Source organism: Salmo salar, chromosome ssa25 (assembly GCF_905237065.1).
Source record: "Salmo salar chromosome ssa25, Ssal_v3.1, whole genome shotgun sequence".
NCBI classification, from domain to species: Eukaryota; Metazoa; Chordata; class Actinopteri; order Salmoniformes; family Salmonidae; genus Salmo; species Salmo salar.
In genome coordinates, this window is record NC_059466.1 from 32,010,922 (window position 1) to 32,038,607 (window position 27,686).

Genomic DNA, 27,686 nt, shown 5'->3' on the forward strand with positions numbered 1-27,686 from the left:
GGAGCAAGCCCATGTAATGCCTTGCCTTAACAGGAAGCCAGTGTAGGGAGGCTAGCACTGGAGTAATATGATCAAATTTTTTGGTTCTAGTCAGGATTCTAGCAGCCGTATATAGCACTAACTGAAGTTTATTTAGTGCTTTATCCGGGTAGCCGGAAAGTAGAGCATTGCAGTAGTCCAGCCTAGAAGTAACAAAAGCATGGATTAATTTTTCTGCGTCATTTTTGGACAGAAAGTTTCTGATTTTTGCAATGTTACGTAGATGGAAAAAAGCTGTCCTTGAAACAGTCTTGATATGTTCTTCAAAAGAGAGATCAGGGTCCAGAGTAACGCCGAGGTCCTTCACAGTTTTATTTGAGATGACTGTACAACCATCCAGATGAATTGTCAGATTCAACAGAAGATCTCTTTGTTTCTTGGGACCTAGAACAAGCATCTCTGTTTTGTCCGAGTTTAAAAGAAGAACGTTTGCAGCCATCCACTTCTTTATGTCTGAAACACAGGCTTCTAGCGAGGGCAATTTTGGGGCTTCACCATGTTTCATTGAAATGTACAGCTGTGTGTCGTCCGCATAGCAGTGAAATTTAACATTATGTTTTCGAATGACATCCCCAAGAGGTAAAATATATAGTGAAAACAATAGTGGTCCTAAAACGGAACCTTGAGGAACACCAAAATTTACAATTGATTTGTCAGAGGACAAACCATTCACAGAGACAAACTGATATCTTTCCGACAGATAAGATCTAAACCAGGCCAGAACTTGTCCATGTAGACCAATTTGGGTTTCCAATCTCTCCAAAAGAATGTGGTGATCGATGGTATCAAAAGCGGCACTAAGATCTAGGAGCACGAGGACAGATGCAGAGCCTCGGTCTGACGTCATTAAAAGGTCATTTACCACCTTCACAAGTGCAGTCTCAGTGCTATGATGGGGTCTAAAACCAGACTGAAGCGTTTTGTATACATTGTTTGTCTTCAGGAAGGCAGTGAGTTGCTGTGCAACAGCTTTTTCAAACATTTTTGAGAGGAATGGAAGATTTGATATAGGCCGATAGTTTTTTATAATTTCTGGATCAAGATTCGGCTTTTTCAAGAGAGGCTTTATTACTGCCACTTTTAGTGAGCTTGGTACACATCCGGTGGATAGAGAGCCGTTTATTATGTTCAACATAGGAGGGCCAAGCACAGGAAGCAGCTCTTTCAGTAGTTTAGTTGGAATAGGGTCCAGTATGCAGCTTGAGGGTTTGGAGGCCATGATTATTTTCATAATTTTGTCAAGAGATATAGTACTAAAACACTTTAGTATCTCCCTTGATCCTAGGTCCTGGCAGAGTTGTGTAGACTCAGGACAATGGAGCTTTGGAGGAATACCCAGATTTAAAGAGGAGTCTGTAATTTGCTTTCTAATGATCATGATCTTTTCCTCAAAGAATTTCATAAATTTGTTACTGCTGAAGTGAAAGCCATCCTCCATTTGCGAAGGCTGCTTTTTAGTTAGCTTTGCGACAGTATCAAAAAGAAATGTTGGATTGTTCTTATTTTCCTCAATTACGTTGGAAAAATAGGATGATCGAGCAGCAGTGAGGGCTCTTCGATACTGCGCGGTACTGTCTTTCCAAGCTAGTCGGAAGACTTCCAGTTTGGTGTGGCGCCATTTCCGTTCCAATTTTCTGGAAGCTTGCTTCAGAGCTCGTGTATTTTCTGTATACCAGGGAGCTAGTTTCTTATGACAGATGTTTTTAGTTTTTAGGGGTGCAACTGCATCTAGGGTATTGCGCAAGGTTAAATTGAGTTCCTCGGTTAGGTGGTTAACTGATTTTTGTCCTCTGACGTCCTTGGGTAGGCAGAGGCAGTCTGGAAGGGCATCAAGGAATCTTTGGGTTGTCTGAGAATTTATAGCACGACTTTTAATGCTCCTTGGTTGGGGTCTGAGCAGATTATTTGTTGCAATTGCAAACGTAATAAAATGGTGGTCCGATAGTCCAGGATTATGAGGAAAAACATTAAGATCCACAACATTTATTCCATGGGACAAAACTAGGTCCAGAGTATGACTGTGGCAGTGAGTAGGTCCAGAGACATGTTGGACAAAACCCATTGAGTCGATGATGGCTCCGAAAGCCTTTTGGAGTGGGTCTGTGGACTTTTCCATGTGAATGTTAAAGTCACCAAAAATTAGAATATTATCTGCTATGACTACAAGATCCGATAGGAATTCAGGGAACTCAGTGAGGAACACTGCATATGGCCCAGGAGGCCTGTAAACAGTAGCTATAAAAAGTGAGTGAGTAGGCTGCATAGATTTCATGACTAGAAGCTCAAAAGACGAAAACGTCATTGTTTTTTTTTTTGTAAATTGAAATTTGCTATCGTAAATGTTAGCAACACCTCCGCCTTTGCCGGATGCACGGGGGTATGGTCACTAGTGTAACCAGGGGTGAGGCCTCATTTAACACAGTAAATTCATCAGGCTTAAGCCATGTTTCAGTCAGGCCAATCACATCAAGATTATTATCAGTGATTAGTTCATTGACTATAACTGCCTTGGAAGTGAGGGATCTAACATTAAGTAACCCAATTTTGAGATGTGAGGTATCACAATCTCTTTCAATAATGGCAGGAATGGAGGAGGTCTTTATACTAGTGAGATTGCTAAAGCGAACACCGCCATGTTTAATTTTGCCCAACCTAGATCGAGGCACAGACACGGTCTCAATGGGGAAAGCTGAGCTGACTACGCTGACTGTGCTAGTGGCAGACTCCACTAAGCTGGCAGGCTGGCTAACAGCCTGCTGCCTGGCCTGCACCCTATTTCATTGTGAAGCTAGAGGAGTTAGAGCCCTGTCTATGTTCGTAGATAAGATGAGAGCACCCCTCCAGCTAGGATGGAGTCCGTCACTCCTCAACAGGCCAGGCTTGGTCCTGTTTGTTGGTGAGTCCCAGAAAGAGGGCCAATTATCTACAAATTCTATCTTTTGGGAGGGGCAGAAAACAGTTTTCAACCAGCGATTGAGTTGTGAGACTCTGCTGTAGAGCTCATCACTCCCCCTAACTGGGAGGGGGCCAGAGACAATTAATCGATGCCGACACATCTTTCTAGCTGATTTACACGCTAGTCACATGCTAGTCACATGCTAATGTAAAAAGCTGGTTTTTGATATAAATATGAACTTGATTGAACAAAACATGCATGTATTGTATAACATAATGTCCTATGGTTGTCATCTGATGAAGATCATCAAAGGTTAGTGCTATATTTAGCTGTGGTTTGGGTTTATGTGACATTATATGCTAGCTTGAAAAATGGGTGTCTGATTATTTCTGGCTGGGTACTCTGCTGACATAATCTAATGTTTTGCTTTCGTTGTAAAGCCTTTTTGAAATCGGACAGTGTGGTTAGATTAACGAGAGTCTTATCATTAAAATGGTGTAAAATAGTCATATTTTTGAAAAATTGAAGTAATAGCATATCTAAGCTATTTGAATAACGCGCCACAGGATTCAACTGGCTGTTGAGTAGGTGGGACGCAAGCGTCTTACCTAGCCCATAGAGGTTAAGAGGCTCCTCTGTCCTCCACTCGTTACCTGTATTAATGGCACCTGTTTGAACTTGTTATCAGTATAAAAGACACCTGTCCACAACCTCAAACAGTCACACTCCAAACTCCACTATGGCCAAGACCAAAGAGCTGTCAAAGGACACCAGAAACAAAATTGTAGACCTGCACCAGGCTGGGAAGACTGAATCTGCAATAGGTAAGCAGCTTGGTTTGAAGAAATCAACTGTGGGAGCAATTATTAGGAAATGGAAGACATACAAGGCCACTGATAATCTCCCTCGATCTGGGGCTCCACGCAAGATCTCACCCCGTGGGGTCAAAATAATCACAACAACGGTGAGCAAAAATCCCAGAAGCACACGGGGGGACCTAGTGAATGACCTGCAGAGAGCTGGGACCAAAGTAACAAAGCCTACCATCAGTAACACACTACGCCGCCAGGGACTCAAATCCTGCAGTGCCAGACGTGTCCCCCTGCTTAAGCCAGTACATGTCCAGGCCCGTCTGAAGTTTGCTAGAGAGCATTTGGATGATCCAGAAGAGGATTGGGAGAATGTCATATGGTCAGATGAAACGAAAATATAACTTTTTGGTAAAAACTCAACTCGTCGTGTTTGGAGGACAAAGAATGCTGAGTTGCATCCAAAGAACACCATACCTACTGTGATGCATGGGGGTGGAAACATCATGCTTTGGGGCTGTTTTTCTGCAAAGGGACCAGGACGACTGATCCGTGTAAGGAAAGAATGAATGGGGCCATGTATCGTGAGATTTTACGAAGGAGTGACTTCGTAAGAAGCATTTCAAGGTCCTGGAGTGGCCTTGCCAGTCTCCAGATCTCAACCCCATAGAAAATCTTTGGAGGGAGTTGAAAGTCCGTGTTGCCCAGCGACAGCCCCAAAACATCACTGCTCTAGAGGAGATCTGCATGGAGGAATGGGCCAAAATACCAGCAACAGTGTGTGAAGATCTTGTGAAGACTTACAGAAAACGTTTGACCTGTGTCATTGCCAACAAAGGGTATATAACAAAGTATTGAGATAAACTTTTGTTATTGACCAAATACTTATTTTCCACCATAATTTGCAAATAAATTCATAAAAAATCCTACAATGTGATTTTCTGGAGAAAAAAAATCTCATTTTGTCATTTTGTCATAGTTGAAGTGTACCAGTGATGAAAATTACAGGCCTCTCTCATCTTTTTAAGTGGGAGAACTTGCACAATTGGTGGCTGACTAAATACTTTTTTGCCCCACTGTATATATACACACACACACTACCGGTCAAAAGTTTTAGAACACCTACTCATTCCAGGTTCTTTCTTTATTTGTACTATTTTCTACATTATAGAATAATAGCGAAGACATCAAAACTATGAAATAACTCATATGGAATCATGTACTTACCAAAAAAGTGTTAAATAAATCCAAATATATTTTATATTTGAGATTCTTCAAAGTAGCCACCATTTGCTTTGATGACAGCTTTGCACACTCTTGGCATTCTCTCAGCCAGGTTCATGAGGTAGTTACCTGGAATGCATTTCAATTAACAGGTGTGCCTTATTAAAAGTACATTTGTGGAATTTCTTTCCTTGTTAATGCGTTTGAACCAATCAGTTGTGTTGTGACAAGGTAGGGGGTGTACACAGAAGATAGCCCTATTTGGTAAAAGACCAAGTCCATATTATGGTAAGAACAGCTCAAAGAGAAACGACAGTCCTTCATTACTTTATGACATGAAGATCAGTCAGTATGGAACATTTCAAGATCTTTGAACGTTTCTTCAAGTGCAGTCGGAAAAACTATCAAGCGCTATGATGAAACTGGCTCTCATGAGGACTGCCACAGGAATGGAAGACCCAGAGTTACCTCTGCTGCAGAGGATAAGTTCATTAGAGTTACCAGCCTCAGAAATTGCAGCCCAAATAAATGCTTCACAGAGTTCAAGTAACAGACACATCTCAACATCAACTGTTCAGACGAGACTGTGTGAATCAGGCCTTCGTGGTCGAATTTCTGCAAAGAAACCACTACTAAAGAACCCCAATAATAAGAAGAGACTTGCTTGGGTCAAGAACCACGAGCAATGGACATTAGACCAGTGGAAATTTGTGCTTTGGTCTGGAGTCCAAAATGGTTCCAACCGCCGTGTCTTTGTGAGATGCGGTGTGGGTGAATGGATGATCTCTGCATGTGTGGTTCCCACTGTGGAGCATGGAAGAGGAGGTGTTATGGTGTGGGGTGCTTTGCTGGTGACACTGTCTGTGATTTATTTAGAATTCAAGGCACATTTAACCAGCATGGCTACCACAGCATTCTGCAGCGATACGCTATCCCATCTGGTTGGGGTTAGTGGGACTATCGTTTGTTTTTCAACAGGACAATGACCCAACACACCTCCAGCCTGTGTAAGCGCTATTATTACAGAGAAGGAGAGTGATGGAGTGCTGCATCAGATGACCTGGCCTCCACAATCCCTCTACCTCAACCAAATTGAGATGGTTTTGGATGAATCGGTGCACAGAGTGAAGGAAAAGCAGCCAACAAGTGCTCAGCATATGTGGGAACTTCTTCAAGACTGTTGGAAAAGCATTCCAGGTGAAGCTGGTTGAGAGAATTCCAAGTGTGCAAAGCTGTCATCAAGGTAAAGGGTGGCTATTTGAAGAATCTCAAATATAAAATATATTTTGATTTGTTTAACACTTTTTTGGTTACTTCCTGATTCCATATGTGTTATTTCATAGTGTGGATGTCTTCACTATTATTCTACATATAGAAAATAGTAAAGATAAAGAAAAACCCTTGAATGAGTAGGTGTTCTAAAACTTTTGACCGGTAGTGTATATACAAAAAAACAATTGGAACTTGGTACATCCGTACCCAGTGGTGATTTTAGCATGTCAATCTTGGAAGGGCAAACAACAAAACAATAAATAATTGCACTTTAACAGTGACAAACGGTGCACACAAACTGTTAGGACCTATATAAAGCTGTCCCAACAGCAGAGTCCCAACATCTTAACACTGGTACACCTCGGGTATCATCTGAGCCTTGTCTGGCAGCAAAACAGTTAATTCAGCCTTTTTACATTTACTGCCTTTTTAAAAAACAGCTGATATGGCTGGCTTGTTTTAACAAATGTGGTTTCTAATGATAATTGAGATGTACAAACTATGGCATAAGAGAACGACAAGCGGATAAAAGGCAGTGTCACGCCCTGACCTTAGAGAGTCTGTTTTATTCTCTATTTGGTTAGGTCAGGGTGTGACTAGGGCAGGCAAATCTATGTTTAAATGTCTTTGTTGGCCTAGTATGGTTCCCAATCAGAGGCAGCTGTTTATCATTGTCTCTGATTGGGAATCATACTTAGGCAGCCCTTTTTCCCACATGAGATTGTGGGATCTGGTTTTTGCATTAGCCCTGCATTAGCCCTAGCCCTGCAGAACGTTACGTTCGGTTTTGTATTTTGTTGTTTTGTTGGTGTTCATCTAATAAAGTAAAGATGTACGCTTACTACGCTGCACCTTGGTCTCCTCATTCAAACGACGAGCGTAACAGGCAGTCCATAAATTTCGATTAAGACATTAATGAACAAGCTAGGACGGACGTCAATATAACTATTTGTTCAGCACTTTTGAAATGTACAGTGACAGAATTCAGAAGATGGGCTGTTCTTACAGTATTCTCCCTGTACACCAAGTCAGAACCATAGGATAAATAACGGGGGAATATCAGCAGACAATGAAGCTCTTACAATATTTGATGATTACATTTCTGTAAAACAGGCTATAGGCAACATGTGCACCAACAAGTCAGAACTGTAGGCTAAATTATGAAGAGAAAAGGGACCAAATTATTAGGGTGAGGCACATGGGTTACTAACAGCTTACTACACAACATAGCTACAGTATACATATCTCCCTGGCATATTACATAATTTATGCAGCAGCATACAATACATTTTTGGACTCACATTGGTGTGCTGTGCTCACCTCCTTCCAAACCACTCATTGTTGAATTTGCGATTTCCAACTTGTTGTGTAATGTTTATGTCCAATGGCTGATGAGCACCGATACGTTTTATCTATAATTTCTCTTCATTATTTATCTTCATATGACAAGAATTACAAAGGATTTGCCAGTAGATTGTCGATTTAATTCATGATGATGACTGCTAGCTAAGATTTGTAAAGTATGTTGACATGATCAGTCCAATCAAAGCTACTGTACATATAACGTGATTTGACGTCATTTTATCTGTGGCCAATGACCTTGAGCCTTCTTAGATGGGCACTTCTAATATAACTCTATTTCAGCACCCAAAGGGTTAGAATTTGAGGTCTCCCCTTAGACTTCGAGGTGACGTAGTTTCCCCATGAGTGACAGAACACTGAGCCAATCACGGTGCAACGCTCCGTATTTTCTGCTTGCTTGCCCCACCACCACAGAAAGCAGTGAGCAAGGCTGAAACACCTGCATTGTGGAGTTGCCTTACTCAAGGAAACAAAAAAGAGACCATGTTTGTATGCGGCTTTATTAACTCAATGAGATAAAAACATGACATAGTTTGCAAACTGATAAGTGACACGTAATGCCAAATTAAAACAGACAAGCCCCCCCCCCCCAAAGAAAAAGTGTATTATTTTTTTGCCTTAAAATGTGGGGCTCAAAACTGGTTGGGCTCTGCCCCACCTGCCCTGAATGACTGGTCGCCACTGTCCGTACCAACATTTCCTGTCTTAATTCATTAGTTATTTATCTCCTCTAGGTGGCAGTATTTACTCTTACAATAATGTATTGATTAAAGTTGATCTCATTCATGCTATTTAAACATAACTTGTTTAGTTTTAATCAGAATAGTTATTGCACCACAACAAAAGGCTTATCCAAAAGAACCTGACTAGGTAGCTTGTTGAATAAAATCCTTTTATTCTTCTCCCACTGAGCACCGGTCGTCTATGGACATTGAAAAGTAGTCTAAATTTGGTTAGTCCACCCTGGCCTTGATTTTGTTTTAGAAATATTTGCTCAATAATATTTCTCAGATACCGGAACTTGTGAATTCAAATAGACATTATTACAAAGTAACAAACCGGGCTGGTCCATGGATCAACTGCCTTTCCAGCCTCGGCACACGCTTTTTATACAGTTTTCATCCTTACGTCACACACTGTCACTCCTCTTTAAGTTAATGATTCATCCCCTTGGGCATTCAGCCACCATTATCTTTTTGCCTTGCACTTATTTCAGCTTGGTTTCCATTTTCTTGTTTGGCACAGACTTTAGGGCATAGATTCTATTGGTGGCGTATCCATAGCAATGATGCAAAAAGAAACAGACACTCACACTCCTAATGTAGGTGCATGTCGAATGGCCCTTTTTAGTAATACAAACCTATGCATCTAATGAACCTCATGGGACTAGGTAATGGCTCCCCTTATCCTAATGGCCTATTGATTATTGGTTTCCCTTAGCCTAATGACCCAGACACACATGCCTTCCCTTAACCTAATGACCTATTGATTAATGGATTCAGAGTGCACGTCTAATGGCCCAGACACATATGGCTTGTATTGATTCTGCTTACTACTCTAAGATGTATAATGTGCGCATATGTCCTGGAAAATTCCCAATATATTCCTCCTCTGGGACTTACTAAGTCCCAAATCTTAAAGTTTGTTCCAGTACAAGTGAGAAGGGAACACCTTCTATGATGCTAAGGAGACAATCTGCCTCCCTTTCACCTTATCAACCTTTGCTTTACTTTCTCGTGCATACTGGGGAGTCAGGACCAAACATCTCCTTTCACATATAGCTAGAAAGAAGTAAAAGATCCATCCTCAAGTCAATTGTTCTTTAACGTAGTGTAAAAGCATGTGCATGCATTTCTTTGCCTTGCCCGAGGTTCTCAGTTATGTAGAATACAACAAAAATAATAAAATCATGAAAGACAATAAACTGGAACCTTATAAATCCTTATAAGATCATTCTCAATATGACACCTAAACATCTAGCCCTCCCTCACAGACGCCTCGCTAACAACTGTTTTGTCATAATAACTCTGGGGTATGTGGGACGCTAGCGTCAAAACAACAAGAATCTCATAATTCAAATTCTCACACATACAAGTATTATACATCATTTTAAAGATAAACTTCTCGTTAATCCAACCACAGTGTCCGATTTCAAAAAGGCTTTACGGCGAAAGCATACCATTAGATTATGTTAGGACAGCACCTAGAAAAGAAAAACCACACAGCCATTTTCCAAGCAAGGAGAGGCGTCACAAATACCAGAAATAAAGCTAAAATGTATTAATAACCTTTGATGATCTTCATCAGATGGCACTCATAGGACTTCATGTTACACAATACATGTATGTTTTGCTCGATAAAGTTCATATTTATATCCAAAAACCACATTGTACAAGCAACCACATTGTACATTCAGAAATGTTTTGCCTCCAAAACATCCGGTGAATGAGCACATCAATTTACAGAAATACTCATCATAAACGTTGATAAAATATACAACTGTTATGCAGAGAATTAAAGATAAACTTCTCCTTAATGCAACCGCTGTGTCAGATTTCAAATAAAATAAAATAAAATAAAATGTATTTATATAGCCCTTCTTACATCAGCTGATATCTCAAAGTGCTGTACAGAAACCCAGCCTAAAACCCCAAACAGCAAGCAATGCAGGTGTAGAAGCACGGTGGCTAGGAAAAACTCCCTAGAAAGGCCAAAACCTAGGAAGAAACCTAGAGAGGAACCAGGCTATGAGGGGTGGCCAGTCCTCTTCTGGCTGTGCCGGGTGGAGATTATAACAGCACATGGCCTAGATGTTCAAATGTTCATAGATGACCAGCATGGTCAAATAATAATAATCATAGTAGTTGTCGAGGGTGCAACAAGTCAGTAACACAAGAGTAAGAGTTAGTTGGCTTTTTCATAGCCGATCTTTGAGAGTATCTCTACCGCTCCTGCTGTCTCTAGAGAGTTGAAAACAGCAGGTCTGGGACAGGTAGCACGTCCGGTGCATAGGTCAGGGTTCCAGCAGGTCTGGGACAGCAGGTCTGGGACAGGTAGCACGTCCGGTGAACAGGTCAGGGTTCCATAGCTGCAGGCAGAACAGTTGGAACTGGAGCAGCAGCACGGCCAGGTGAACTGGAGACAGCAAGGAGTCATCAAGCCAGGTAGTCCTGACGCATGGTCCTAGGGCTCAGGTCCTCCGAGAGAAAGAAAGAAAGAAAGAGAGAAAGAGAGAATTAGAGAGAGCATATTTAAATTCACACAGGACACCGGAAAAGACAAGAGAAATACTCCAGACTGACCCTAGCCCCCCGACACATAAACTACTGCAGCATAAATACTGGAGGCTGAGACAGGAGGGGTCAGGAGACACTGTGGCCCCATCCGATGAAACCCCCGGACAGGGCCAAACAGGTAGGATATAACCCCACCCACTTTGCCAAAGCACAGCCTCCACACCACTGGAGGGATATCTCCAACCACCAACATACCATCCCGGGACAAGGCCGAGTATAGCCCACAAAGATCTCCGCCACTGCACAGCCCAAGGGGGGGGGGCGCCAACCCAGACAGGAAGACCACGTCAGTGACTCAACCCACTCAAGTGACGCACCCCTCCCAGGGACGGCATGGAAGAACACCAGTAAGCCAGTGACTCAGCCCCCGTAACAGGGGTAGAGGCAGAGAATCCCAGTGGAAAGAGGGGAAACCGGCCAGGCAGAGACAGCAAGGGCGGTTCGTTGCTCCAGCCTTTCCGTTCACCTTCACACCCCTGGGCCAGACTACACTTAATCATAGGACCTACTGAAGAGATGTGTCTTCAGTAAAGACTTAAAGGTTGAGACTGAGTCTGCGTCTCTCACATGGGTAGGCAGACTATTCCATAAAAATGGAGCTCTATAGGAGAAAGCCCTGCCTCCAGCTGTTTGCTTAGAAATTCTAGGAACAATTAGGAGGCCCGCGTCTTGTGACCGTAGCGTACTTGTAGGTATGTACGGCAGGACCAAATCGGAAAGATGGGTAGGAGCAAGCTCATGTAATGCTTTGTAAGTTAGCAGTAAAACCTTGAAATCAGCCCTTGCCTTAACAGGAAGCCAGTGTAGGGAAGCTAGCACTGGAGTAATATGATCAAATTTTTTGCTTCTAGTCAGGATTCTAGCAGCCGTATTTAGCACTAACTGCAGTTTATTTAGTGCTTTATCCGGGTAGCCAGAAAGTAGAGCATTGCAGTAGTCCAACCTAGAAGTAACAAAGGCATGGATTAATTTTTCTACGTCATTTTTGGAAAGAAAGTTTCTGATTTTTGCAATGTTACGTAGATGGAAAAAAGCTGTCCTTGAAACAGTCTTGATATGTCCTTCAAAAGAGAGATCAGGGTCCAGAGTAACGCCGAGGTCCTTCACTGTTTTATTTGAGACGACTGTACAACCATCCAGATTAATTGTCAGATTCAACAGAAGATGTCTTTGTTTCTTGGGACCTAGAACAAGCATCTCTGTTTTGTCCGAGTTTAAGAGTAGAACGTTTGCAGCCATCCACTTCCTTATGTCTGAGACACAGGCTTCTAGCGAGGGCAATTTTGGAGCTTCACCATGTTTCATTGAAATGTACAGCTGTGTGTCATCTGCATAGCAGTGAAATTTAACATTATGTTTTCGAATGACATCCCCAAGAGGTAAAATATATAGCGAAAACATTAGTGGTCCTAAAACGGAACCTTGAGGAACACCGAAATTTACATTTGATTTGTCAGAGGACAAACCATTCACAGAGACAAACTGATATCTTTCCGACAGATAAGACCTAAACCAGGCCAGAACTTGTCCATGTAGACCAATTTGGGTTTCCAATCTCTCCAAAAGAATGTGGTGATCGATGGTATCAAAAGCAGCACTAAGATCTGGGAGCACGAGGACTGACGCAGAGCCTCGGTCTGACGTCATTAAAAGGTCATTTACCACCTTCACAAGTGCAGTCTCAGTGCTATGATGGGGTCTAAAACCAGACTGAAGCGTTTCTTATACATTGTTTGTCTTCAGGAAGGCAGTGAGTTGCTGTGCAACAGCTTTTTCAAAAAAAAATTGAGAGAAATGGAAGATTCGATATAGGCCGATAGTTTTTTTATAATTTCTGGGTCAAGATTTGGCTTTTTCAAGAGAGGCTTTATTACTGCCACTTTTAGTGAGTTTGGTACACATCCGGTGGATAGAGAGCCATTTATTATGTTCAACATATGAGGGCCAAGCACAGAAAGCAGCTTTTTCAGTAGTTTAGTTGAAATAGGGTCCAGTATGCAGCTTGAAAGTTTAGAGGCCATGATTATTTTCATCATTGTGTCAAGAGATATAGAACTAAAACACTTTAGTACTATAGTGTTCAAAAAAGCTTTACGGCAAAAGCACACTTCGCAATAATGTGAGTACATCGCTCAGTCACCAAAACAAGCCATGCAGATACCCGCCATGTTGTGGAGGCAACAGAAGTCAGAAATAGCATTATAAACATTTACTTACCTTTGATGATCTTCATCAGAATGCACTCCCAGAAATCCCAGTTCCACAATAAATGTTTGTTTTGTTTTGATAAAGTCCATATTTATGTACAAATACCTCCTTTTTGTTCGCGCATTCAGTTCACTATTCCAAATGCAGAAGTCGCATGCACTAAGTCCAGATGAAAAGTCCAAAAAGTTGCATTACAGTTTGTAGAAACATGTCAAACAATGTATAGAATCAATCTTTAGGATGTTTTCATCATAAATCTACAATAATATTCCAACCGGACAATTCCTTTGTCTTCAGAAATGAAAAGGAACTCAGCTCGCTCTCACGGCCGCGCGCATGACTGAGCTCATGCCATTTTTCCAGACACCTGATTCCAATAGCTCTTATTCTCTCCCCATTCACAGTAGAAGCCTGAAACAACGTTCTAAAGACTGTTGACATCTAGTGGAAGCCTTAGGAAGTGCAATATGACCCCACAGACACTGTATATTGGATAGGCAATCACTTGAAAAACTACAAACCTCAGATTTCCCACTTCCTGGTTGGATTTTTCTCAGGTTTTTGCCTGCCATATGAGTTCTGTTATACTCACAGACATCATTCAAACGGTTTTAGAAACTTCAGAGTGTTTTCTATCTCAATCTACTAATAATATTCATATCCTAGCTTCTGGGCCTGAGTAACAGGCAGTTTACTCTGGGCACGCTTTTCATCTGGACGTGAAAATACTACCCCCTACCCCAAAGAAGTTTTAAGGGCATGGTCCGTAAACACTTGTAACTGGAAAACCCTATGTAACATATACATATGTCTAGGCGAACAAAATATTCAGGTCTGACATCCTTTATCCTTTAGCAACTGTTATATTGAGTACATGGTTATATGCTTTTAGCATTGATTACATGGTTGTATCCCTTTAACACTGAATACATGATTATATTATTTTATACTATGTGTATCCTTTAAACACATTCCTTATCCCAACATAAGAGGCAGTCACGCCTTTGACACATAGCACAGAAAATTGGGTCAGCATGATGAAAATGACATTACATTACATTTACATTACATGACATTAAATGACCAAGTCTCTGATCATCTAGTTTACGCCATTTGCACAACCCTCTTTTGGGGCATGGTTTGTGTACATGAGGAGGTACATCCCCACCATAGTCCGGGACTGGGTATAGGTCAGGAAGATCTCTGTCCAGTCCATTGCTCAGCAACCTTTGTTGATCCTGATAGCCATGAAAAGCCCATCTCCCTCCTGGTCTTACTCCATATAGACATTCTGGGTTTCCAAAAGGATAGTCCAATGGTCCTCCTTTAGCATTGCATGGTTTTCCATATCTGTCCTTATTTTGTCCAGGAGCATCAGGCACAGGATTCACTACAACAGGTGGGTCATAAACACCCGTTCCCACAGCGATTTGTTTTACTGCAGTTTGTACCAGGAGAGACTTTGTCAATGGTAAGACACAACAAAAAACTATTCCCATGACCACCAGTGCAACACCTATCATGATAGCAATTTTTGTAAACATTGCTCCCCATTTTTCCAAAGTTCAATCCAACCAGTCCCAAGCATCGGTATCAAATCCAGAATTGTCCTTTACTTCTTGACGTAATTCCTTCAGTTTGGTCATAGCTTCCGTAAGTGATCCATCTGGGGCCGTGTTGTTGGGAATGAAGGTGCAACATTCTTCTCTGAACATTATGCAAACTCCACCTTTCTCTGCTAAGAGCTAATTCAAAGCATGCCTGTTCTGCCATGTCATTTTGCTAGTGGCATGTACTTGTTCTCCCAAAGCTGTCAATGCAGAGTTGGTATAGTTAATGGATCATTGTTGATTATAGTAAATGTAATTTATCCATTCTAAGGTTTTGTTTGGTGATATCCAAAGAAATATTGATTCAAATCCTGACTTAATACAAATGGCCGCTCCCATCAGTGGGTGCTCTGATCAGTGGGTGCACCCACTCGCACCGAAATGCCCCCAGTCCAAAAGGAGAGGGTGGAGTTTGCTGTTTGGGAGAGTGGTAAATGTGCTGCTAAAAAGGAAAATCCGGGGGACACAGGCAAACATAATGCTCAAACCACTGTTCATGATTCCACTTGTTTACAAAGAGGCAGGCGCAATTACAACTCAATCAACTTAAGAGTATAAGCATTCTGATCTTTGATCATCACTGGGAGCAATATTTAGATTGTCATAATAGTGTATGTAGGTGGCAGGGAAGTCAGGCGCAGCAGAAACCAAATTGGTTAAACTGGAGTATTTAATGACAAAACAAACTCCAAAACCAAAGTACAAAATAACATGGGTAAACATAACCCTACAAAAAACACACGTAATACAACATCACAAACAATCACCGACAAGGACAAGAGGGGAAACAGAGGGTTAAATACACAACATGTAATTAATGGGATTGGAAACAGGTGTGTAGGAAGACAAGACAAAACCAATGGAAAATTAAAAACTGATCAATGATGGCTTGAAGACCGGTGACGTCGACCGCCGAGCACCACCCGAGCAAGGAGGGGCATCGACTTCGACAGAAGTCGTGACAGTATCCCCCCTCCCTCCAGCCGCGCGTCGACACCGACCTCGGTGACGACCTGGAGGACGAGGTGCAGGGCGATCCGGATGGAGACGATGGAACTCTCGCAGCAGGGAAGGCTCTAACACATCCTCCACCGGAACCCAGCATCTCTCCTCCGGACCATACCCCTCCCAGTCCATGAGGTACTGAAGACCCCCCGACCTCACTGCTGAAGGGGGGGCCCTCTCTAGCATTCATAGTGGAGGTGGACGCATCCAAGACTGGGGTGGGTGCCGTGCTATCACAGCGCTCGGGTACGTCACTGAAACTCCGCCCCTGCGCTTTCTTTTCGAAGAAGCTCGGTCCGGCGGAGCGTAACTATGATGTGGGGGACCGGGAGTTGTTAGCGGTGGTAAAAGCCCTGAGGGTGTGGAGACACTGGCTTGAGGGGGCTAAGCACCCTTTTCTCATCTGGACCGACCACCAGAATCTGGAGTATATCCGGGTAGCTGGGAGACTGAATCCGCGTCAGGCAAGGTGGGCCATGTTCTTCACCCGATTCAGGTTCAACATTTCCTATAGACCAGGCTCCCTGAACACGAAAGCCGACGCGCTGTCCCGTCTCTATGACACGGAGGACCTACTCCCATTATTCCAGCCTCTAGGCTGGTGGCACCGGTGGTATGGGAGGTGGACTCGGACATCGAGCGGGCGTTACGGGTGGAACCTGCGCCTCCACAGTGTCCCACGGGTCGCAAGTATGTGCCGCTTGGTGTTCGTGATCAATTGATTCGGTGGGCTCACACACTACCCTCTTTGGGTCATCCTGGTGTGGCGAGGACAGTGCGGGGTCTCAGGGGGAAGTACTGGTGGCCCACCTTGGCTAAGGACGTTAGGTTCTACGTCTCTTCCTGTTCGGTATGCGCCCAGAGTAAGGCTCCTAGGCACCTTCCTAGAGGGAAGCTACAGCCCCTCCCCGTTCCACAACGGCCATGGTCTCACCTGTCAGTGGACTTCCTGACCGATCTTCCCCCGTCTCAGGGGAACACTACTGTCCTGGTTGTTGTGGATCGGTTTTCTAAGTCCTGCCGTCTCCTCCCATTGCCCGGTCTCCCTACAGCCCTACAGACTGCGGAGGTGCTATTTACCCACGTCTTCCGGCACTACAGGGTGCCGGAGGACATCGTCTCTGATCGAGGTCCCCAGTTCACATCCCGTGTATGGAAGGCGTTTATGGAGCGTCTGGGGGTCTCGGTCAGCTTGACCTCCGGTTATCACCCCGAGAGTAATGGGCAGGCGGAGAGAGTGAACCAGGAGGTGGGTAGGTTTCTGCGGTCGTATTGCCAGGACCGGTCAGGGGAGTGGCTAGGTACATTCCATGGGCGGAGTTGGCCCAGAACTCACTCTGTCACTCCTCTACTAACCTGTCACCCTTTCAGTGTGTTTTGGGTTACCAGCCGGTCCTGGCACCATGGCACCAGAGTCAGACCGAGGCTCCTGTGGTGGAGGAGTGGGTGCAGCGCTCCAAGGAGACCTGGAGAGCCGTCCAGGAATCCCTCAAGCAAGCCGGTGGATGGCAGAAGAGGAGTGCTGACCACCACCGCAGTGAGGCCCCCGTGTTCATACCAGGTGACAGGGTCTGGCTCTCGACCCGAAACCTGGCCCTCCGCTTGCCCTGCCGGAAGCTGGGGCCGCAGTGTGTGGGGCCCTTCAAAGTCCTGAGGAGGATAAACGAGGTGTGTTATAGGTTACAACTCCCTTCCTATTACCATATTAACCCCTTGTTTTATGTGTCTCTCCTCAGGCCGGTGGTAGCTGGTCCCCTGCAAGAAGGTGAGGTGCCGGAGGTCCCTCCGCCCCCTCTGGACATCGGGGGGTCCCCGGCGTACACTATATGGGCCATTCTGTACTCGAGACGCCGGGTGAGGGGCTTGCAGTACCTCGTGGACTGGGAGGGGTACGGCCCGGAGGAGAGGTGCTGGGTACCGGTGGAGGACGTCTTGGACCCGTCACTGTTGAGGGATTTCCATTGCCTCCACCTGGATCGCCCTGCGCCTAGCCCTCCAGGTCGCCCTCGAGGCCGGTGTCGGCGTGCTGCGGGAGCCGCGCGTCGGGGGGGGGTACTGTCACAACTCCTACCGAAGGTAGCTCCCCTTCCTGCTCGGGTGGTGCTCGGCGGTCGTCATCACCGGCCTACTAGCTGCCACTGATTCCCTTTTTGCCCCTTTCTGTTTATTGTTTGCATCTGTTTTGTGTTGGGCTGATTAGCTGGGTTATTTTAGCCAGTAGGCCCGCCTGCCCTGTGTGCGGACTGTTTTGTGTATTTTGCTTCTGTGCACGTTCGTGTTTGAGGTGCTTGAACGTGGGTTTCCTTGGACTGTTTCAGTCCCCAGTGTTTGGGGCACTTTGTTTTTGTGTGCTCCCTGTATCTCCGTGGGGTGGCTTGTGTTTGCCGTTGTGTAACATTAAAGCACTACCCTGTACTCTCTGATTCCTGCGCCTGACTTCGCACCCACTACGCCCAGAGCCTTACACTTTGACTTTGATTTTTGGTTGAGATGGAGATAGAAATCCACCATATCAATTATTAATTTGTAGACAATGTGGAATTAAAGCCAGACTAAAATACTGACACAAATGGAACTATCCAAACAGAAGATACATCTCCTTCAAATGTTGATATTTGGTGCTATAGGCCTACATTTAAGGCTCAGTCCTCAATAGTATGGAGACGTGTCTTGACTTGAAGCAGTGGTAAGTGCTGGTTCGTTGATAGAAATTAGGTCACTGATGTAGGTGCCGCACAATCCGTTCAATGGTTTAAACAGTTGGAGGAGGGTTTTAAAGTCACTCCTATAGTTGACCTCGACAGGTAGCCAGTCGAGGTCAGAGAGGATAGGGGGATGTGGTTTGAATTTTTGGTCCTGGTAAGGACTCTGGCAGCACTATTCTGGATAAGTTCAAACCTATGATGTTCATTTGGCTGAACAGAGCGTTGCTATAGTCATTGTAGAGGTAGTAGGAGAACCAGTTCAGAGCTGTTACAGAGACTGCAGGGGGCTCGGATGCCGCAGGACAGGATGATGTTGTGGTCTATGCCTACATTGATGCAGCACCACTTCCTGTAATGCATGACAGCTTTAGTAGGTAGAGACAAACTACTTGAGTGCTATCAAGTCACAACTTGGGTTATTTTATACTGCATAAAAGCTCTCGGACAAGAAATCCCCATTTAACTTTCTCTTTTTGAAGAGAACATTTTCTCCTTGAACCTCAGCAACCAGTAATTATTTCTCAGAACATCTGCAGGACAACAATACTCAGACAGTCAAGCAATCAACATAACTATCCATCAGACCTTCAGAGAATCCAAAACTGCTATTTTAAATTTTCAGACACCATGACGAATCTTCACAATTTTGAAGTTCCTCAGAAACTTCTCGTCCTGCTGACCAAAGCTACAGGTGTTTTTGTTTTCCTGGCTGTCTTCATTCTGGAGTACATATTGAACTTGAACTTTCCGTGCTTCTGTAAGCCTGCTTGGGAGAGCCCACTACATATAGGCTATCATGGCATAATCTACATGCTGTGTCCACCCATGATAATAACTTGTGGTATCATGCTAGTTGATAAGATGTACCAGAAGACGTTTTGCCGCAAGATATGCAATGACTGCCCCTGCAATTGCTTCTGTTCATCTACCAAACTTGGGATCACATTTCTGTCTGTAGGACTCTACTGGATAGCTGCTGTTTTGATAGATGGAGAATGGTATGTGTGCTATCAGACCAACAACCATCCAAAACAAGTTGGACTTCCCTGTAGAACAAACCTGACCTATGACGAGAGACTTGTCATCACTGACTACAAGACTGACTCAGTTGTAAGTAATGGTTTATATTATGTTCAGAATTATACTTTTTTATCATGCAAAAAGGGCTAAATGCTGAGCAAATGTAAAAATGTTACTGACAAATGCGTCACAAAATAGATGCGATAAATTATATATTTAATACTAATAAATAACCCTGTCATTAATTAGGCATGTGAATGTGTGTTCTAAAGGTCTAAAATTTGATAATGTAAATATTTAGACTGCCCAGGGATGGATGTGTCTATATAACCAACTGTCATTTTAAAATATATGGGATTTGGATCAGATCTTTTCAATAACCACATTTTCATCCACAGTTTATATTGTCATGTTTGCATTCTAAAACAAATATCACGACAGGTGTGATGGAAGCATAAAGTGTCTATAAAAATGTCATGTCAGACAATTCGTTTTTTCGTTCGACATGGTGGGAAATATTTTGTCTGTATAATAAATTATGTGACAATTGCAGTGGAAAGTCCTTTATGTGCAGCAAATATTGATATAATAAACAATCTCTAAGTAAACTTGGAGTCACATGATGATATTCTACATTGTACTACCACTAAAAGCAGGCGTTAAATGAGGTGAAAAGGAGACTGTAGTGTCACTTTAAGAGTTTATAGGCAGATTAAATTAGTTTTGATTAACTTCATGGTGGTTAAAGTTGGAATCCGCAGTAGGGCCACTGGTTGCCCTCAACACCGTTTATATTGTCAAGCTGAGGAGCATTGTGCAGCAAAGGGGGAAAAATGCTTCTACACCTGCATTGCTTGCTGTTGGGGTTTTAGGCTGGGTTTCTGTACAGCACTTTGAGATATCAGCTGATGTAAGAAGGGCTATATAAATACATTTGATTTGATTTGACCTAGGCTACATATTGTGCTCTTCTATCGCACGTGCAATGATGTCCGAGGGAGAAACAATTTGTTTGTTGTTTGCAGTAATTGTTGTTGTTGTAATATTGCAAATGAACGTGGCTGTTTCACTATTAAGGATTCCAGCTTTAAAAGGTAGACTCTGCAAAATGACATTGCAACAAGCAGCACTGCAGTATCCGCGCATGTGCACGGGTTTGCTTCGCGCAGTTCACAGTACCAAAACAGCATAGTTGTTGAAGAAATTGACCCACTATTCTGTTTACTTCCGCATCTACAGTATGTCATATCGCTGAGTCTACCTCTAAGTGATGGACGGTGATGAGCTTGATGCAAATTTACAATAAGTACCTAGAGTTTTATTTGAAAGCTGGTGACATGATGAATGCTTGGCTACCAATTATCAAATAAAATTATATTTATATTATCCATACCCCTCATCCTATAACCTACTTGTAACGAATACGACAGGAGTCAGAAAGGTTTGTGGTATATGGTCAATATACCACGGCTAAGGGCTGTATCCAGGTACTCTTAGATGTCATGCCTAAGAACAGCTCTTCGCCACGGTATATTGGCCATATACCACACCGCCTCAGACCTTATTGCTTAAATAAACAGGTGCCCGTGAAATAAAATCAAGTTCCTTGAACGATAGGCTTTAGTATTCTGATCATTGAGCTCTGGTCATGGAATTCCGAACGCGTCATGCATCTAGACCTACATTTAAATGTGACTACCATGTCCACAGTGTGTCCGGATTCCCTATTCCAGTGCTATATTCAAATGCCAGAATGTATTCTACAAACGGTGTAATAGGCAAAGTATGATAACACAGCTGATGGCAGTAGCTAACTACTATAGCTAACTAGCCATCTAACCTCTGTAACAATATTCACTGGGAAATATGTGCCAATTGCAAGCAAACCTTGCTACTGACAATTATATGATGTCTACTTTCTTTCCCAGGTCATTGGCTTGCTTCTGGTTACAGGGGGCCTTGTTTTCTGGCATTTGTGTGAATGCTTCTTCACCTGTCGCAAAAGAACAAACAACAGTTGCCATCTTGATCAACCATATTATGAAAGGTTGTATGAAGAAATTCTTTCAGAGGAGGTAAACAATCATTTGAAGAATGAACTGCAGGAAATTGCGAAAGAGAGGGCCGAGAGGATCTGTCTTCGGCCCCTTCAGTTCATCCGGAGAGGGGATCCTGGGAATTCATGGCAAGATATTTCAGACTCTGATTTCTTTTTGTCAAATGAATATCAGGAGTCACTGTTCACAGAACAGTCTGATCTTATTCAACACGTTCCTGAAGACTTAGCCCAGTGACCATTATGATATTAAAAAGATGTAGAAAATATGTATTTTCTGGATGTTGAAATTATGTACATTTTCGGTTCTGAATGAAAGTTGAAAATACATGTTTTCCAGACATTAAAAATGCATATTTCATGGCTGTTGACAATATGTCTTTTACATAAAGTATGTGAAATCAAGTTCATTTTCAATTTCTAAATAAAAGCTGAAAGGACGTCTTCTACAGACGTTGAAAATACGTATTTGTTGGTGATTTTTCTATAGCCAATTTCAACCATACATAGTTTTTCCTTTAAATGTTAATGAAGAAAGAATTGTCAGGCTCAAAAGTTGTATTTCCAATTACAATAAGATAATGGTGCATTATGAAGATATGGATTATTTATTATTACTACTATCTATCATTCGCATTTATGTTCGTCTTTTCAAAAGCTTCAGGACTGGCGTTAATCATATTCAACATTTCCTGACACAACTAACAGAATACTTCCACTATAATATTTTCAGTAACGGTTATAAAAATATCGACATCCCCGGCCATCTAGGCTGCACTGAACTGTATCATTACACACACCTTGTTCCAATTTTTCACTGATTGGGTTTGGATAATTTTGCCCTTTGTTTCCCCATTGGGCTGTTGATTATTGCTCCCATGTTGTCATGCTGTGGGTAACTGGTGCATGGAATCAGGCGCAGGAGAGCAGAGATGAGTGTACAAGGTAATTTATTCCACGAATAGCACCAGTATAAAACAAATACTAAAAGTTCGTGAAATTACCGGTCACTCATAAATAACGGGCGTAATAACGAACCGGGCAAACAATACCAGCCAACAAGTAATGGCCTGATATGTAGAGAGCAGTCATGTCCCACTTTCAGTCGACTGGCTCTTCCTGAGTTTGGACCATCCGCTTTCACCTTGCCTGATAGTACTAATTGGTTATGAAACCCATCTTTCACTATACTCCACGCACACTAACATGGGGGAAACAGAGGGTTAAATAATGAACATGTAATTGGGGAATAGAAACCAGGTGTGTAGAAAACAAAGACAAAACAAATAGAAAATGAAAAATGGATCGGCAATGGCTAGAAAGCCGGTGACGTCGACCACTGAATGCCACCCGAACAAGGAGAGGGACCGACTTCGGCGGAAGTCGTGACAGTACCCCCCCCCCTTGATGCGCGGCTCCAGCAGCACGCCGACACCGACCTCGGGGACGACCCGGAGGACGAGGCGCAGGGCGATCCGGATGGAGACGGTGGAAATCCCGCAGCATCGAAGGGTCCAATACGTCCTCCACCGGCACCCAGCATCTCTCCTCCGGACCTTACCCCTCCCACTCCACGAGGTATTGAAGGCCCCTTGCCCGACGACTCGAGTCCAGTATGGCTCGAACTGCATACGCCGGGGCCCCCTCGATGTCCAGAGGGGGCGGAGGAACCTCCCGCACCTCAGACTCCTGGAGTGGATCAGCCACCACCAGCTTGAGGAGTGGCACATGGAACGAGGGATTAATACGGTAATCTGGGGGAAGCTGTAACCTGTAGCAAACCTCGTTCAGTCTCCTCAGGACTTTGAAAGGCCCCACAAACCGCGGGCCCAGCTTCCGGCAGGGCAGGCGGAGGGGCAGGTTTTGGGTCGAGAGCCAGACCCGGTCCCCCAGTACGAACACCGGGGCCTCACTGCGGTGGCGGTCTATGCTCACTTTCTGACGCCTCACGGCCCGCTGAAGGTGCACATGAGCGGCGTCCCATGTCTCCTCCGAACGCTTAAACCAGTAGTCCACCGCAGGAACCTCGATCTGACTCTGATGCCACGGCGCCAGAACCGGCTGGTACCCCAGTACACACTGGAAGGGGGAGAGGTTAGTGGAGGAGTGGCGGGCCGAGTTCTGGGCCATCTCTGCCCAGGGTATGAACGCCGCCCACTCACTCGGCCGGTCCTGGCAATACGACCGCAGAAACCTACCCACATCCTGGTTCACTCTCTCCACCTGCCCGTTACTCTCAGGGTGAAAATCCGAGGTAAGGCTGACCGAGACCCCCAGACGTTTCATGAACGCCCTCCAGACCCTCGACGTGAACTGGGGAGCCCTATCAGACACTATATCCTCAGGCACCCCGTAGTGCCGGAAGACGTGCGTAAACAGGGCTTCCGCAGTCTGTAGGGCCGTAGGGAGACCGGGCAAAGGGAGGAGACGACAGGACTTAGAAAACCGATCCACAATGACCAGGATCGTGGTGTTACCCTGTGATGGAGGAAGATCCGTTAGGAAATCCACCGACAGGTGCGACCACGGCCGTTGTGGAACGGGTAAGGGTTGTAACTTCCCTACGGGCAAGTACCTAGTGGCCTTGCACTGGGCGCACACCGAGCAGGAGGAGACATAAACCCTCACGTCCTTAGCTAAAGTGGACCACCTGTCACGTTCGTCTAAAGGAGTAGACCAAGGCGCAGCGTACTTAGAGTTCCACATGTTTAATAAATCTGAAACTCACCAAAACAATACACACGAAAACGAAGCGTGACGTTCTGGGCTGCTCACAGGCAGCTACACAAACACAAGATCCCACAAAGCACAGGTGGGAAAAGGCTGCCTAAGTATGATTCCTAATCAGAGACAACGATAGACAGCTGCCTCTGATTAGGAACCATACTCGGCCCAAAACAAATAAATACAAAAACATAGAAAAAGGAACATAGAACGCCCACCCTAGTCACACCCTGGCCTAACCAAAACAGAGAACAAAACCCTCTCTATGGCCAGGGCGTGACACCACCAGTACTTCCCACTAAGACAGCGCACTGTCTGACCGATGCCCGGATGACCAGAGGAGGGTGACGTATGGGCCCAGTAGATCAAACGGTCGCGGACAGCAGACGGAACGTACAGACGCCCAGCTGAACACTGGGGGGGGAGTGGGCTCTGTACGTAACGCCCGCTCGATGTCCGCGTCCAACTCCCACGCTACCGGTGCCACCAGGCAAGAGGCCGGGAGTATGGGAGTGGGATCCATGGGCCGCTCCTCCGTGTCATACATTCTGGACAGTGCGTCTGCCTTAGCGTTCTGGGAACCTGGTCTGTAGGACAGGGTGAAGACAAAACAGGTAATGAACATGGCCCGCCTTGCCTGGCAAGGGTTCAGTCTCCTCGCCACCCGGATGTACTCCAGATTGCGATGGTCGGTCCAGATGAGAAAAGGGTGTTTAGCCCCCTCAAGCCAATGTCTCCACGCCTTCAAAGCCTTGACGACAGCCAACGCTCCCGGTCCCCCACGTCATAGTTTCGCTCCGCCGGGCTGAGCTTCTTCGAAAAGACGGCACAGGGGTGGAGCTTTGGTGGCGTACCCGAGCGCTGAGAGAGCACGGCTCCTATCCCAGCCTCGGACGTGTCCACCTCCACTATGAACACCAAAGAGGGATCCGGATGAGCCATCACCGGAGCCGAGGTAAACAGAGCCTTCAGGTGACCAAAAGCCCTGTCCGCCTCAGCCAACCACTGCAAACGCACCTGTCCCCCCTTCAGCAGTGAGGTAATGGGAGCCACTACCTGACCAAAACCCCGGATAAACCTCCGGTAGTAGTTGGCAAACCCTAAAAACTGCTGCACCTCCTTTACCGTGGTGGGAGTTGGCCAATTACGCACGGCTGAAATGCGGTCACTCTCCATCTCCACCCCTGATGTGGAAATGCGGTACCCTAGGAAGGAGACGGACTGTTGAAAAAACTGGCATTTCTCAGCCTTGACGTACAGGTCATGCTCCAACAGTCAACCAAGCACCTTGCGCACCAGGGACACATACTCGGCGGAGTATATCAGCGGAGTATATCAGAATGTCGTCAATATACACCACTACACCCTGCCCATGCAGGTCCCGGAATATCTTGTCTACAAAGGCCTGGAAGACTGATGGAGCATTCATCAACCCGTACGGCATGACGAGGTACTCATAGTGCCCTGAGGTGGTACTGAATGCCGTCTTCCACTCGTCCCCCTCCCGCATACGCATCAGGTTGTAAGCGCTCCTGAGATCCAATTTTGTGAAGAAGCACACCCCGTGCATTGCCTCGATTGCACTGGCGATGAGAGGCAGCGGGTAACTGTACCTCACAGTGATTTGGTTGATGCCTCGATAGTCAATACACGGGCGCAGACCTCCATCCTTCTTTTTCACAAAAAAGAAACTCGAGGAGGCAGGTGAAGTGGAGGGCCAAATGTACCCCTGCCCCAGAGATTCGGAGACATATGTTTCCATAGCCGCCGTCTCCTCTTGCGACAGGGGATACACGTGACTCCTGGGAAGTGCTGCGTCTACCAGGAGATTTATCGCACAATTCCCCCGTCGATGGGGTAGTAATTGAGCCACCTTCTTTTTACAGAAGGTGAGAGACAAATCTGCATATTCAGAGTGGATGCGCACAGTGGAGACCTGGTCTGGACTTTCCACCATAGTAGCACCGACGGAAACCCCTAAACACCTCCCCGAGCACTTTCGTGACCACCCTGTGAGAGCCCTCTGTTGCCACGAAATAGTGGGGTCATGACAGGCTAACCAGGGTAGGCCCAGTACCACGGGAAATGCAGGAGAATCAATAAGGAAGCGACTGATTTTCTCCTTGTGACCCTCCTGCTTAACCATGCCCAGTGGAGCGGTGGCCTCCCTAATTAGACCTGACCCTAATGGTCGACTATCTAGGGCGTGCACAGGGAAAGGCATATCCACAGGAACAATGGGGATCCCTAAACTATGGGCAAATGATCTGTCAATAAAATTCCCAGCTGCGCTTGAATCTACAAGCGCCTTATGCTGGGAATGCGGGGAAAACTCAGGAAAATTAATAAAGAAAAACATGTGAGCAACAGGGGGCTCAGGGTGAGCCTGGTACCGTCTCACCTGGGGTGACACGAGAGTGCCCTGCCTGCTGCCTCGACTTCTAGAGGAACCTCCCCAGCACCGACCGGCAGTGTGCCCTCTGCGGCCACAGATGGCACATGGATCGGCCCCTCCTCCAGTCGCCCTAATTGCAGCACCTCCCAGCTCCATGGGCGTCGGAGCGATGGTGCTGGGGGATGGAATCGACAGACCCCAATCTGGAAGTCCGCGAGTAGCCAGTAGGTTATCCAACCTTATGGACATGTCCACCAGCTGGTCGAAGGTCAGAGTTGTGTCCCTACAGGCCAACTCCTGACGGACGTCCTCACGTAAACTACAACAGTAGTGATCGATCAGGGCCCTGTTGTTCCACCCCAGGCCTGCGGCCAGGGTCCGGAAGTCCAATGAGAACTCCTGTGCGCTCCTCGTACCCTGCCTCAGGTGCATGAGACGTTCACCCGCCGCGGGTGGTCGAAGACTGCCCTGAAGTGGTGGGTGAAATCCTCAAATTTGTCCAGCACCGCTCCTCCTTCCTCCCATACGGCGTTGGCCCAATCCAAGGCTTTCCCTGAGAGACAGGAGACGAGGGCGGATACGCTCTCGCGGCCCGAAGGAGCCGGGTGCACGGTCGCCAGGTAGCTCCAGTTGGAGTAGGAAACCCTGACATCCCGCTGCCTTCCCATCGTACTCCCTCGGAAGGGAGAGCCAAATCCCACTGGAATCGGGTGAAGGAGGGGTGATCAGTGGTGTCCTTGGTGGTGCTGGTGGAGGCGCTGGAGGAACTCCTCTTCTCTCCCAGCGCTCCATCGTCTGTAGGACGCGATCCATGGCGGTGCCGAGATGTTGTAGCATCGACTCATGCTGCTGGACGCGCTCCTCAACCCCTGGTACCGGGGTAACTGCTCCTGCTGACTCCATTTGAGGTGCGTGTTTCTGTCAGGCTGTGGGTAACTGGTGCATGGAATCAGGCGCAGGAGAGCAGAGATGAGTGTACAAGGTAATTTATTCCACGAACAGCACCAGTATAAAACAAATCCTAAAAGTGCGTGAAATTACCGGTCACTCGTAAATAACGGGCTT

The 27,686-nt window shown here is 45.4% G+C and overlaps 1 long non-coding RNA gene across 1 annotated transcript; it reads left to right on the forward strand.

The window, feature by feature from the left end:
• Positions 1-18,755: 18,755 nt before the first annotated feature.
• Positions 18,756-21,966, forward strand: LOC123730538 (uncharacterized). Its single transcript, XR_006762003.1, has 2 exons — positions 18,756-19,536; positions 21,375-21,966. It is a non-coding gene; the product is annotated as an uncharacterized lncRNA (long non-coding RNA).
• Positions 21,967-27,686: the final 5,720 nt, after the last annotated feature.